Source organism: Drosophila biarmipes, unplaced genomic scaffold, assembly GCF_025231255.1.
Source record: "Drosophila biarmipes strain raj3 unplaced genomic scaffold, RU_DBia_V1.1 ptg000051l, whole genome shotgun sequence".
Classification (NCBI taxonomy): domain Eukaryota; kingdom Metazoa; phylum Arthropoda; class Insecta; order Diptera; family Drosophilidae; genus Drosophila; species Drosophila biarmipes.
In genome coordinates, this window is record NW_026114554.1 from 68,277 (window position 1) to 84,716 (window position 16,440).

The following is a 16,440-nucleotide window of genomic DNA, read 5'->3' on the forward strand; positions in this document are numbered from 1 at the left end:
TATATTGCCTTCCTCATATTTGCCACACCACCTATAGTAGTTTTTGGACACGCTGTCTCCCATTCGGGTATATTCAATTTACTTTGCCACTCACCCATATAGTGTTCTCTTATATAATAAGAAAACGCACTTTTATTTTCATTATATGGATATATTGCCTTCCTCATATTTGCCACACCACCTATAGTAGTTTTTGGACACGCTGTCTCCCATTCGGGTATATTCAATTCTCTTTGCCACTCACCCTTATAGTATTCTCTTATTTAATAAGAATACTAAAATACTTCTCATATTATAGATGTAATCTATTAACTTCTCAATATCCATACGGTTTATGTATGGTATTGACAAAATCCTATGCATTTGCATAAGATTTATTTTGCCACAATTTATAGTACTAGTGCCGCCCTCACTAGGTATAAATATCTCATTTCGCTAGTAGTGTATGGGCAAATTCTACTAGCTATTCTCATAAATATGTCACTTATATGCCATATCTATACAATTCATGCACTTTTATATGTATATTTGCTATATTATACATTATTATGCCTTATAGGTATTATACCTATAAGCCACATCCATACGATTGCTTAATATAAATATATGTATAATTTTTTATACATATTTTTTTTTATTTATGTATGGTTTTTTATTCATATCCATATACTGTATTCACTTTTATATGGATATGATTGGCGTTTTATATAGTATTGACAAAATCATAAGTTTGACCAATACGAGGAGAGGTCCGCCAACGACCACCTCCCTATAGGTGTTTTTGGACACGCTGTCTCCCATTCGACTGCTTACTATACTAGGGGCTACCCGCTCCGTATGATATTCTCTCATATAACAAGAGAATGCAAGAAATATTCGTATTTTATGAATATAATCCATTTATTTTTCAATATCCATACGTTTTACTTAGTTTTTTGTACGGTATTGACAAAATCCTATGCATTTGCATAAGATTTATTTTGCCACAATTTATAGTACTAGTGCCGCCCTCACTAGGTATAAATATCTCATTTCGCTAGTAGTGTATGGGGAAATTCTACTAGCTATTCTCATAAATATGTCACTTATATGCCATATCTATACAATTCATGCACTTTTATATGTATATTTGCTATATTATACATTATTATGCCTTATAGGTATTATACCTATAAGCCACATCCATACGATTGCTTAATATAAATATATGTATAATTTTTTATACATATTTTTTTTTTATTTTTGTATGGTTTTTTATTCATATCCATATACTGTATTCAATTTTATATGGATATGATTGGCGTTTTATATAGTATTGACAAAATCATAAGTTTGACCAATACGAGGAGAGGTCCGCCAACGACCACCTCCCTATAGGTGTTTTTGGACACGCTGTCTCCCATTCGACTGCTTACTATACTAGGGGCTACCCGCTCCGTATGATATTCTCTCATATAACAAGAGAATGCAAGAAATATTCGTATTTTATGAATATAATCCATTTATTTTTCAATATCCATACGTTTTACTTAGTTTTTTGTACGGTATTGACAAAATCCTATGCATTTGCATAAGATTTATTTTGCCACAATTTATAGTACTAGTGCCGCCCTCACTAGGTATAAATATCTCATTTCGCTAGTAGTGTATGGGCAAATTCTACTAGCTATTCTCATAAATATGTCACTTATATGCCATATCTATACAATTCATGCACTTTTATATGTATATTTGCTATATTATACATTATTATGCCTTATAGGTATTATACCTATAAGCCACATCCATACGATTGCTTAATATAAATATATGTATAATTTTTTATACATATTTTTTTTTATTTATGTATGGTTTTTTATTCATATCCATATACTGTATTCACTTTTATATGGATATGATTGGCGTTTTATATAGTATTGACAAAATCATAAGTTTGACCAATACGAGGAGAGGTCCGCCAACGACCACCTCCCTATAGGTGTTTTTGGACACGCTGTCTCCCATTCGACTGCTTACTATACTAGGGGCTACCCGCTCCGTATGATATTCTCTCATATAACAAGAGAATGCAAGAAATATTCGTATTTTATGAATATAATCCATTTATTTTTCAATATCCATACGTTTTACTTAGTTTTTTGTACGGTATTGACAAAATCCTATGCATTTGCATAAGATTTATTTTGCCACAATTTATAGTACTAGTGCCGCCCTCACTAGGTATAAATATCTCATTTCGCTAGTAGTGTATGGGCAAATTCTACTAGCTATTCTCATAAATATGTCACTTATATGCCATATCTATACAATTCATGCACTTTTATATGTATATTTGCTATATTATACATTATTATGCCTTATAGGTATTATACCTATAAGCCACATCCATACGATTGCTTAATATAAATATATGTATAATTTTTTATACATATTTTTTTTTATTTATGTATGGTTTTTTATTCATATCCATATACTGTATTCACTTTTATATGGATATGATTGGCGTTTTATATAGTATTGACAAAATCATAAGTTTGACCAATACGAGGAGAGGTCCGCCAACGACCACCTCCCTATAGGTGTTTTTGGACACGCTGTCTCCCATTCGACTGCTTACTATACTAGGGGCTGCCCGCTCCGTATGATATTCTCTCGTATAACAAGAGAATGCAAGAAATATTCGTATTTTATGAATATAATCCATTTATTTTTCAATATCCATACGTTTTACTTAGTTTTTTGTACGGTATTGACAAAATCCTATGCATTTGCATAAGATTTATTTTGCCACAATTTATAGTACTAGTGCCGCCCTCACTAGGTATAAATATCTCATTTCGCTAGTAGTGTATGGGCAAATTCTACTAGCTATTCTCATAAATGCCTTCTTTATGCCATATCTATACAATTTATGCACTTTTATATGTATATTTGCTAATATTATACATTATTATGCCTTATAGGTATTATACCTATAAGCCATATACATACGATTTCATTTTTTTATTTATATATGGTTTTGTATTTATAACCATATACCGTATTTACTTTTATAAGGATATGATTGGCGTTTTATATAGTATTGACAAAATTATAAGTTTGACAAACACTTTTTTAAGTCTTTTAGTTAAAATTGTCATTTTTAATTGACTATCTAAACACTAGATATATTTGCACATGGAGCAAAGAGTATAAAAATTGGTCGCGTCACTAATAATATCGCGATACATTTTTACTACCATCAAAATACCACATACGTTTATATGTCCTCTTTATTTAATTTGGTTTCTAAACCTCAGGAATAGTTTTAATTATATGTGCGCTCTAAGTTGAATGAATTTCTTGAATCTCTTTACTTGAATTTCTAAGACTTAAAAATATTTATAAATAGATGTCCTATTGCATAATATTTTTTTATCGCTTCACTTATAAAATAACGATCCTGCCTTTCTACCTTTGAATAAACATTCATATAAACATGGAGAAAAAAACGTTCGCGTCACTAACAGTATGTGACGATAAAATTTTGCTAACATTAAAAGGAACATATTTTTATATGTCAACTCTTAGTTGAATTGGTCTATTGCTTAAGATTCTAGACCTTAGGAATATTTTTATATTATATGTTTGCCAATCTTCGCGTCACTAAAAAGATGACGATTCATATTGTTATTATTAGATGGTCGAGTTGTACTTATATTGATATGTTAATCAAATTGGTCTCTTACTTGAAAATCTAGACCTTAGGAATATTTTTATATTATATGTTTGCCAATCTTCGCGTCACTAATAAGATGACGATTCATATTATTATTAGATGGTCGAGTTGTACTTATATTGATATGTTAATCAAATTGGTCTCTTACTTGAAAATCTAGACCTTAGGAATATTTTTATATTATATGTTTGCCAATCTTCGCGTCACTAATAAGATGACGATTCATATTATTATTAGATGGTCGAGTTGTACTTATATTGATATGTTAATCAAATTGGTCTCTTACTTGAAAATCTAGACCTTAGGAATATTTTTATATTATATGTTTGCCAATCTTCGCGTCACTAATAAGATGACGATTCATATTGTTATTATTAGATGGTCGAGTTGTACTTATATTGATATGTTAATCAAATTGGTCTCTTACTTGAAAATCTAGACCTTAGGAATATTTTTATATTATATGTTTGCCAATCTTCGCGTCACTAATAAGATGACGATTCATATTGTTATTATTAGATGGTCGAGTTGTACTTATATTGATATGTTAATCAAATTGGTCTCTTACTTGAAAATCTAGACCTTAGGAATATTTTTATATTATATGTTTGCCAATCTTCGCGTCACTAATAAGATGACGATTCATATTGTTATTATTAGATGGTCGAGTTGTACTTATATTGATATGTTAATCAAATTGGTCTCTTACTTGAAAATCTAGACCTTAGGAATGTAATATATAAAGGATTAAAAATTCGCCACAAAGCCAAGCAACAATCAATGCATACAAATAGATTGTTGGTTGAACTTTATATAAGAAGTTCAACACAACAAATAAATTATGCAATTTTATTATCGAATCATCAAGCAAAGGATAAGCTTCAGTGGATCGCAGTATGGCAGCTGCTCAACCACTTACAACACCTTGCCTGTTACAAAAGTCGTTTACAATTGATTCTAGGCTTTGTCATTGTATTAAATAATGCTTTTATATGTAACTAGCGCGGCATCAGGTGATCAAAGATCCTCCCAATTTACTATGTTACAAATTACATTGGCATCACATCCATTGTCGTTTAAAAAGTAAATTATAAACTTTAAATGGTTTAGAAGCCATACAATGCAAATTGCCCCTTATTTATCATTGCAGTCCAGCACGGATACGACCTTAGAGGCGTTCAGGCATAATCCAACGGACGTAGCGTCATACCACTGTTCGCTCGAACAAGTATTGTGCCATTGGTCCGTACCTGCGGTTCCTCTCGTACTACGCAGGAATGCTGTCGCAACAACGTTTTGTCATTAGTAGGGTAAAACTAACCTGTCTCACGACGGTCTAAACCCAGCTCACGTTCCCTTGCATGGGTGAACAATCCAACGCTTGGTGAATTTTGCTTCACAATGATAGGAAGAGCCGACATCGAAGGATCAAAAAGCGACGTCGCTATGAACGCTTGGCCGCCACAAGCCAGTTATCCCTATGGTAACTTTTCTGACACCTCTTGTTAAAAACTCTTTAAACCAAAAGGATCGATAGGCCGAGCTTTTGCTGTCCCTGTGTGTACTGAACACCGAGATCAAGTCAGCATTTGCCCTTTTGCTCTATGTGTGGTTTCTGTCCGCACTGAGCTGGCCTTGGGACACCTCCGTTATTATTTGAGAGATGTACCGCCCCAGTCAAACTCCCTACCTGGCAATGTCCTTGAATTGGATCATACCTGAGTAATTGGAGTTATACCAAATTTTCAAATCAAAAATACATAAATGCACCGTTTTATTAAAGAATTTGTTTGCGATTATATAACAAACTCGTGATACTTTGATCAAGAAGCTTGCATCAAAACCCAATACCATAAGATATAATAAATATATCCGTATAATGGCTAGGAAATGATACACGTTCCATTTAATCAAGTAAGTAAGGAAACAATAAGAGTAGTGGTATTTCATTGGCGATACCAAACCGAGGTCTAATATCTCCCACTTATTCTACACCTCTTATGTCTCCTTACACTGCCAGATTAGAGTCAAGCTCAAAAGGGTCTTCTTTCCCCGCTAATTATTCCAAGCCCGTTCCCTTGGCTGTGGTTTCGCTAGATAGTAGATAGGGACAGTGGGAATCGGATCCCTCCGAACTTATTTAACGTGGCGTGTTCCACACTAAAGGGATTACAACCACGGCACTCACATATGCCCACTTTGGAGCATATAGTGCAGCGGGTCTAGGTTAAGCGCCAGACCAACGCCCCGGACTAGAAGCTATAGCTATGTACATAGCAACCACCCCAGTAGCAATTTAAGTACTTGCTTGTCGGGCAAGCACTTCCCCTTGCGTTGGGGCGAGATCTATCTAAAATCTCTACTGTTCTTTGGGTCGCAGCACCCGAGTTGTATAAACGCAACATCCACGTCGAGCCCGGGGACTCTACCCGCGATATAGGTGTCAACCACAGCCACCACGAAACTCCCACAAGGGGGCCGACCTCAATGAGCAGCCTTGGATAACTGCTCAACCCGTGGTACCGAAAATTACAGGCTCGGTGGGCCTCACCCCTTCAGCTCCGACAAGCTCGGATGGGGCAACCATGTCATATTAGTCGCCTCCTACGACAAGCAATGACAGACTGTGGCAGTATTCTTCGCTGCTACCACACGGCAGGGATGAGGACTAAGAGTCCCTCCTCCGGTTGAACGCCTCCTCGGCAAACGCTGTAAGCCTTCTGGTCTTCTCCTGATCCGCTAGTATGCCATCGAATCCAATCCATCTTTCGCCAACTTGCTGCACACCAAGTCCATCGAGGTCTCGCAAATCTTCATAGTTCGGGCAGTCGCATAGAACATGTTGCCAGTCCTCATATGGGTCGCCACATGAGCATGCGGCAGTGCCCGACGCTCTGACACCAAACAGAAATGCGTTTAGCGATCCATGTCCTGTAAGCAAGAATCCGGTACGCATCGTGAATCCAAAGTTAGGATCGCGATAGGCAAATTCGACATCCGGGATGAACTTGTAGGTCACCCGGCCGGATGACTCTACGCTATCCCATCTGTCTTGCCACGCGTGCAGTATGCACTGCTCAGTACGCACCTTCATCTGCCCTCGGCTAAGACTTGTGAGGTCCTCGCCATAACACAGATCGTACTCCTCCAACGGGTATCCACGCTTAAGCTTGTATTTGGCTGCCACTTGCTTGGCGACCAAATCAAGCGGGGGAGCGCCAGCAAGAACCTGCAGTGCCACAGTAGACACTGTTCGGCAAACCGGGAGGCTACCAAGCAGGATGAGCCTCTGGCAAGAAAGAAGTCGCTTCCTGGCCACTACTTCCTGCGTCGTATCGACATACCATATCGGGGCACCAAATAGCACACAGGGTACCATGAGTCCGGCATAGATGGTCCGCTTGGCTCGAGGACTGAATCCCCAGTCTGCTCGAAGCACACGCGCCAATGCTCCAACGACTCCGGTCATTCGCTGCTTGAGCGAGGTGAAGTGCTTGGAGAATTTCAAGCCTTCTTCGACCGTGATGCCAAGATACCGGCAGCTGCTTACATACGGCAAGCTTGCTCCAGCAAGCTTGACCGCTGGGGGCCGACTAAGCACACCCGAAGGATTACGTGCCAAAGGTGGGCGGGCGTTCTCCTTAAGCAGCATTATCACCGTCTTGCTGGTGGAGACGGCAACGCCGACTTCCATCCCCCACGCTTCTACGATGGACATTAGCTGCGCTCCTTTTGTCTCTAGCACGCTTCGGGATTCTCCCTCGACGAGAAGCAGCAGGTCATCCGCGTACGCGCTCAAGGCGCAGTACGACTCAAGGCGTCGGAGCAGAACGTCCATCAGCAAGTCCCATATAAATGGGCCGCTGATTGATCCCTGCGGACAGCCTCTAGTTACGGGAACATTAACTGCCTCGTAACTGCTTCGGATCACTGCGCTTCTGCCTGAGAAAAAGCTCTGCCACAAGCCCATCTCTCGGCATCCCAGTTCGGCTAATCGGCGCAATGCAGCACTCCATTCCACGTTGTCAAAGGCTCCCTTGAAGTCCACGAAAATTCCGAGCACGTATTTCGCCGGGCTGGCATGAACACTGCTCTTAACGTGCATCCAAGCGTCCTCCACACAACGTCCTTGGCGAAATCCGAATTGCCATCTACAGCCTTCCGGAAGAACTTCCCTCACACGATCCACCATAATGGCCTCGAGCACCTTGCCAAAAACCGGCAGCAGGCAAATTCCGCGATATGACGACGGTTCGCACTTGTCCTTGTCGGGTCCCTTGAGCAGTGCCACTACACGTGGACATTTCCACTCTGCGGGGAAGTACCCCGACCGGACGCAGTTTGAATACAGCACCGTCAGATGCTGAGGTATGGCACGCCACACAGCCTTGCAAATCGTCCCGTTGATACCGTCCATGCCAGGCGAGCGCTTGCTCTTCAACCTGGCGACACAAGCATCAACTTCCGAGACATTCAAGGGCGGTGGGATTTCCTCCACGGGGGCAATCGGTGCGTCAGACTCCGCAGCTGGGAAAAAGTTGCGGAGGAGCACTCGCGCACAGTCACTCCAATTGGTGACCAGCTCGCCATTCACGCGGAGGCACCCAATCTCCGTCCGTCTCTTGCGACCTCGGCACATCTTGTAGACGCGCCCCCAGGGATCGTGCGAGTTTTCTCCCACGATGCGTCTCCAGCTGTTCTCCTTGGTCCTCACGATAAGCTTCCTGTAGTCGGCTGTGGCAAGCCTCAGCTCCACTACAGTCAGCTCGGCCACGTCATCATGCTGATGGCGTCTGGCATCCTGAAGACGGCGCCTGAGTCTCCTGACTTGGCGGCGCTTTGCGCAAAGGTCAGCGGTCCACCAACTTACCCTCGTTCTCGGCTGTCCGGGCGTTCTCCTTCCCAACGCAAGGTCGCACACATCGTGCACCATCCTGCGGAGTCTAGACACTTGTTGGTCCAGCGGCAATCCTTGGAAGTCTTCCGGAATCTCGGCTGCCCTATTCACCAATTCCTGTTCGAACAGACGCCAACGTGCATTGGAGAAGTTCCAGGACGGTACCGGAGATAATCTCCCAACGGCATTCGCGGTCGAGGTGCTGGCCACAACGGAAATTACGTTGTGGTCACTCAATTCCCACTCGTCCACTCTCCACTCATATGTGGCTAGCATATGTCCTGCTGAGTTGGCGAATGTCACGTCGATATCGCTGTGCGATCTTATGTTATCGAACGTGTAGCTTTGACTAGGTTGGTTCAAGACCACCGCTCCCTTCGTCAGCATCCACTCGGACAGCAGCTCACCCCGGGAGTAGTTAGTTAGTCCCTCCGGTCGAGGAGGGAGTTTACTAAACCACATGGGGGACGCTGCGTTCGCGTCAAGTCCGAAGATTGCTGGAGTACTGCTGGCCAGCAGCAGGACAGAATCCAAGTACCTTAGGTACGACTGGAGGTTGTAGCTGTATTCATCCGGTTGCGGATGGCAATGTCCTTGAATTGGATCATACCTGAGTAATTGGAGTTATACCAAATTTTCAAATCAAAAATACATAAATGCACCGTTTTATTAAAGAATTTGTTTGCGATTATATAACAAACTCGTGATACTTTGATCAAGAAGCTTGCATCAAAACCCAATACCATAAGATATAATAAATATATCCGTATAATGGCTAGGAAATGATACACGTTCCATTTAATCAAGTAAGTAAGGAAACAATAAGAGTAGTGGTATTTCATTGGCGATACCAAACCGAGGTCTAATATCTCCCACTTATTCTACACCTCTTATGTCTCCTTACACTGCCAGATTAGAGTCAAGCTCAAAAGGGTCTTCTTTCCCCGCTAATTATTCCAAGCCCGTTCCCTTGGCTGTGGTTTCGCTAGATAGTAGATAGGGACAGTAGGAATCTCGTTAATCCATTCATGCGCGTCACTAATTAGATGACGAGGCATTTGGCTACCTTAAGAGAGTCATAGTTACTCCCGCCGTTGACCCGCGCTTACTTGAATTTCTTCACTTTGACATTCAGAGCACTGGGCAGAAATCACATTGTGTCAACACCCGCTAGGGCCATCACAATGCTTTGTTTTAATTAGACAGTCGGATTCCCCAAGTCCGTGCCAGTTCTGAATTGATTGTTAATTGATAATCGTTATAATTAATAAGAACTAATTGGTTTAACCCAATTAGTATTCTTAAAAATTTTAGCAAGAAAGTTCCACAATTGGCTACGTAACTAAACTATCCGGGGAACAAGTAACTAACATAAATGCTAGAAACTCTATTTACCCAGAACGAGCACATAAACCATGTTATTGTTTCCCAATCAAGCCCGACTATCTCAATCTTCAGAGCCAATCCTTATCCCGAAGTTACGGATCTAATTTGCCGACTTCCCTTACCTACATTATTCTATCGACTAGAGACTCTTCACCTTGGAGACCAGCTGCGGATATTGGTACGGCCTGTTGAGAAGTTTGCGTGTCCCCACCATAAATTTTCAAGGTCCGAGGAGAAAATATCGACACAACAGTATATGTCATGCTCTTCTAGCCCATCTACCATATCTCTCTGCGAAAGACTTCCATGGTAGTACGGCTATAAAACAGAAAAGAAAACTCTTCCGATATCTCTCGACGGCTTCTTTATGGTCGTTCCTGTTGCCAGGATGAGCACGAGGCCCATATTTAATAACAAACGGATACTCAACAGGTTACGGAATTGGAACCGTATTCCCTTTCGTTCAAAATTATTCAAGTATATTAATTTAGCTAGATTTTATATAATATATATATTTGTTTGGCATTTGTATTTTACTTGAAAATTTTCGGCTTTCGCCTTGAACTTAGGACCGACTAACTCGTGATCAACCACTGTTCACACGAAACCCTTCTCCACTTCAGTCCTCCAAGGTCTCATTCGATTATTTGCTACTACCACCAAGATCTGTACCAATGGCAGCTCCATGCAGGCTTACGCCAAACACTTCTACGCATACCATTGTACCTTCCTACTCACTAAAGTTTCAAAATTTATATTACAAGTAATATAAATCATCTACTTTAGCGGTAATGTATAGGTATACAACTTAAGCGCCATCCATTTTAAGGGCTAGTTGCTTCGGCAGGTGAGTTGTTACACACTCCTTAGCGGATTTCGACTTCCATGATCACCGTCCTGCTGTTTTAAGCAACCAACGCCTTTCATGGTATCTGCATGAGTTGTTAATTTGGGCACCGTAACATTACGTTTGGTTCATCCCACAGCGCCAGTTCTGCTTACCAAAAGTGGCCCACTGGGCACATTATATCATAACCTTGAACTTCATATCAAGAAAGTTAAGGTTCTTACCCATTTAAAGTTTGAGAATAGGTTAAGATCGTTTCGACCCTAAGGCCTCTAATCATTCGCTTTACCAGATAAGATTATTTTATATAATATTAAAATGCACCAGCTATCCTGAGGGAAACTTCGGAAGGAACCAGCTACTAGATGGTTCGATTGGTCTTTCGCCCCTATACTCAATTCTGACAATCGATTTGCACGTCAGAACTGTTTCGGTCTTCCATCAGGGTTTCCCCTGACTTCAACCTGATCAAGTATAGTTCACCATCTTTCGGGTCACAGCATATATGCTCAAGGTACGTTCCAGTTAGAGGCATAAATAATATAAATATCATTATACATAACTATATAGAACGCCCCGGGATTGTGTTAATTAGCTATAAATAGTTAAAAAACTAATCCCATTATTAGTCAAGTTAATTACGCTATTAGGTTTATATCCCAATAACTTGCACATATGTTAGACTCCTTGGTCCGTGTTTCAAGACGGGTCCCGAAGGTATCCTGAATCTTTCGCATTGTTAATCCTACAAGTGCATATAATAAACACAAAAATCAATGATAATTATGCCATTATATAATTCCGAAAAATTAACGCACTGTATTCATATAAATCTATCAGCACTTTATCAAATTAATAACATTTATTCTGTGTTAAAATGCAAGCAAATTAATTTGAATAAACTATAAGTTATATTTTATGATAAATTTGGTATGCTAATAGATTACAATGTCCTTATATGGAAAAAATGCACACTATTATCATAATATTGTTTAAATATTACAATTCTAATGATGAATTTTCCATAACGGATATTCAGGTTCATCGGGCTTAACCTCTAAGCAGTTTCACGTACTGTTTAACTCTCTATTCAGAGTTCTTTTCAACTTTCCCTCACGGTACTTGTTTACTATCGGTCTCATGGTTATATTTAGTTTTAGATGGAGTTTACCACCCACTTAGTGCTGCACTATCAAGCAACACGACTCTTTGGAAACATCATCTAGTAATCATTAACGTTATACGGGCCTGGCACCCTCTATGGGTAAATGGCCTCATTTAAGAAGGACTTAAATCGTTAATTTCTCATACTAGAATATTGACGCTCCATACACTGCATCTCACATTTGCCATATAGACAAAGTGACTTAGTGCTGAACTGATTTCTTTTCGCTCGCCGCTACTAAGAAAATCCTTGTTAGTTTCTTTTCCTCCCCTAATTAATATGCTTAAATTCAGGGGGTAGTCCCATATGAGTTGAGGTTGTGTATAACTTTTATATGCAATTAATTCTTTATATATAATGATAAAACATTTTATTAAATTCGTTATATTAATAATATCTGTATATAAATGGCATTTGTTTGATTTAACGAATCAACGAAGAACAATAATATTGTCAACGGTTTTCTATTTTCTAATCATTAATAAGAGACAATTCTAGATAAATTTTTATGCTAGACATTTCTCAGTATCATTTGATTGAAAAAGAAAATATTTCTCTTCGTTTTTCACATTCAAATTATTTACTAATGTGAGATAATGTTTTTCATATATTTTTTAATATTATGAATAAAATAATTAAATTATTATTATCCAATAATATACCATATGCTTATAAAATTTCATTATAAAATTTGTATAAGCAACTTAATTAGCATAGTCTTACAACCCTCAACCATATGTAGTCCAAGCAGCACTATAAAATTAATTAAAGTACATAACAGCATGGACTGCGATATGCGTTCAAAATGTCGATGTTCATGTGTCCTGCAGTTCACACGATGACGCACAGTTTGCTGCGTTCTTCATCGACCCATGAGCCGAGTGATCCACCGCTTAGAGTTTTATAAATTGGTTTCTTAATTTTGTCAAATATGTTTTTATTGAAAGAAATTAAAAATACACCATTTTACTGGCATATATCAATTCCTTCAATAAATTTATTTTTATACCTAAAACGAATGCTGCGAAATGTCTTAGTTTTATATAACCAATATATATCAAAGTATTTCTTTTTAAATTGCATTTATTGTAAATAAATATATATATATATATATTAATACTTTTTTAGCGATATAAATTGAAATTTATATAAAACATTAACCTGTATAAAACCAGGTACAACATTGTACATTTTAGGTTGTTGCATTATCCAATGTATGCGCATAACTGAGATGAACAATACATATCGCAACGCGTGTATATTATGGTCCATATACACACAGTATTTTAATTGTGTTTATATACAATAATAATTTAATATTATTATTTTAATAATTCGATTTGCTTGTTCGAATTTTTATTTGTTTGTTTTGGCTGCTTATTATTTCTCTCATATGTATTAAATACAATATATAATTTTAATATTTGCATTATTTCGATTTGCTTGTTCGAAATTTCATTTGATCTATATTAGATCATATACATTTTGGCAATTCATATTTTATTTGTATTACTATAATGTATTTATTATAATATAAACAAATATTTTATTAACGGTAAGGATATACAATAATAATTTAATATTATTATTTTAATAATTCGATTTGCTTGTTCGAATTTTTATTTGTTTGCTTTGGCTGCTTATTATTTCTCTCATATGTATTAAATACAATATATAATTTTAATATTTGCATTATTTCGATTTGCTTGTTCGAAATTTTATTTGATCTATATTAGATCTCATATACATTTTGGCAATTCATATTTTATTTGTATTATTATAATGTATTTATTATAATATAAACAAATATTTTATTAACGGTAAGGATATACAATAATAATTTAATATTATTATTTTAATAATTCGATTTGCTTGTTCGAATTTTTATTTGTTTGCTTTGGCTGCTTATTAATTTCTCTCATATGTATTAAATACAATATATAATTTTAATATTTGCATTATTTCGATTTGCTTGTTCGAAATTTCATTTGATCTATAATAGATCTCATATACATTTTGGCAATTCATATTTTATTTGTAATACTATAATGTATTTATTATAATATAAACAAATATTTTATTAACGGTAAGGATATTAAAACATTAATGATCCTTCCGCAGGTTCACCTACGGAAACCTTGTTACGACTTTTACTTCCTCTAAATAATCAAGTTCGGTCAACTTTTGCGAAACAACCGTAACACGCAAGGCGTCACAGTGATCACGTCCGGAGACCTCACTAAATAATTCAATCGGTAGTAGCGACGGGCGGTGTGTACAAAGGGCAGGGACGTAATCAATGCGAGTTAATGACTCACACTTACTGGGAATTCCAAGTTCATGTGAACAGTTTCAGTTCACAATCCCAAGCATGAAAGTGGTTCAGCGGTTTACCCGGACCTCTCGGTCTAGGAAATACACGTTGATACTTTCATTGTAGCGCGCGTGCAGCCCAGGACATCTAAGGGCATCACAGACCTGTTATTGCTCAATCTCATTATTGCTAGACGCAATTTGTCCATTTAAGAAGCTAGTGTCCTTATAATGGGACAAACCAACAGGTACGGCTCCACTTATATAAACACATTCAAACACAATAAACATTTTACTGCCACCATGAATGAAGGCTATATAAGCTTCAACACCATAATCCTGAAGATATCTATTTAATATATTTGAGTCTCGTTCGTTATCGGAATTAACCAGACAAATCACTCCACGAACTAAGAACGGCCATGCACCACCACCCATAGATTCGAGAAAGAGCTATCAATCTGTCTTACACACTTATGTTCGGACCTGGTAAGTTTTCCCGTGTTGAGTCAAATTAAGCCGCAGGCTCCACTCCTGGTGGTGCCCTTCCGTCAATTCCTTTAAGTTTCAGCTTTGCAACCATACTTCCCCCGGAGCCCAAAAGCTTTGGTTTCCCGGGAAGCGACTGAGAGAGCCATAAAAGTAGCTACACCCAATTGCTAGCTGGCATCGTTTATGGTTAGAACTAGGGCGGTATCTGATCGCCTTCGAACCTCTAACTTTCGTTCTTGATTAATGAAAACATCTTTGGCAAATGCTTTCGCTTAAGTTAGTCTTACGACGGTCCAAGAATTTCACCTCTCGCGTCGTAATACTAATGCCCCCAAACTGCTTCTATTAATCATTACCTCTTGATCTGAAAACCAATGAAAGCAGAACAGAGGTCTTATTTCATTATCCCATGCACAGAATATTCAGGCATTTGAAGCCTGCTTTAAGCACTCTAATTTGTTCAAAGTAATTGTACCGGCCCACAATAACACTCGTTTAAGAGCACTAATGCAGGTTTTTAAATAGGAGGAACATATGAAAAAATACAAGTATCTAAGCACATGTAAGAACTCCACCGGTAATACGCTTACATACATAAAGGTATAGTACTAACCACAATTGTAAGTTGTACTACCCGTATGAAGCACAAGTTCAACTACGAACGTTTTAACCGCAACAACTTTAATATACGCTATTGGAGCTGGAATTACCGCGGCTGCTGGCACCAGACTTGCCCTCCAATTGGTCCTTGTTAAAGGATTTAAAGTGTACTCATTCCAATTACAGGGCCTCGGATATGAGTCCTGTATTGTTATTTTTCGTCACTACCTCCCCGAGCTGGGAGTGGGTAATTTACGCGCCTGCTGCCTTCCTTAGATGTGGTAGCCGTTTCTCAGGCTCCCTCTCCGGAATCGAACCCTGATTCCCCGTTACCCGTTGCAACCATGGTAGTCCTAGATACTACCATCAAAAGTTGATAGGGCAGACATTTGAAAGATCTGTCGTCGGTACAAGACCATACGATCTGCATGTTATCTAGAGTTCAACCAATATAACGATCTTGCGATCGCTTGGTTTTAGCCTAATAAAAGCACATGTTCCATAAGGTTCATGTTTTAATTGCATGTATTAGCTCTAGAATTACCACAGTTATCCAAGTAACTGTTAACGATCTAAGGAACCATAACTGATATAATGAGCCTTTTGCGGTTTCACTTTTAATTCGTGTGTACTTAGACATGCATGGCTTAATCTTTGAGACAAGCATATAACTACTGGCAGGATCAACCAGAATAATGTTTTTATTCATATTTCATTCATATTTTTTGAATAGAAATTAGCAATATATATGTTGTTATAGATTTTATTTCTATCGAATACGGCCATTTTTATATAGCATTCGTATACGTTTGTTTTCCAATTTATACTTGTTTCGCCACTAATAATAACAAGTTTTTATTGATGTCAAAAAGAATCATATTCTTTATAAACACAATATTTATTTTTCATATATTTTCTTTATATATGCACATTTCATTCTAAAATATCATTTTTGTTCGACATACATAATATATTGTATCCACACATGTACAATTTTTGTTTAACCAATATAAGATATTGAG

The 16,440-nt window shown here is 38.1% G+C and overlaps 2 non-coding genes across 2 annotated transcripts; both read right to left on the reverse strand.

Annotated features, from left to right (window-relative positions):
• Positions 1-12,735: 12,735 nt before the first annotated feature.
• On the reverse strand, positions 12,736-12,914 carry LOC127012326 (5.8S ribosomal RNA). The gene has a single exon (XR_007765827.1). It is a non-coding gene; the product is annotated as a 5.8S ribosomal RNA (ribosomal RNA).
• Positions 12,915-14,117: 1,203 nt separating this feature from the next.
• On the reverse strand, positions 14,118-16,112 carry LOC127012335 (small subunit ribosomal RNA). The gene has a single exon (XR_007765837.1). It is a non-coding gene; the product is annotated as a small subunit ribosomal RNA (ribosomal RNA).
• Between the last annotated feature and the right edge of the window lie 328 nt (positions 16,113-16,440).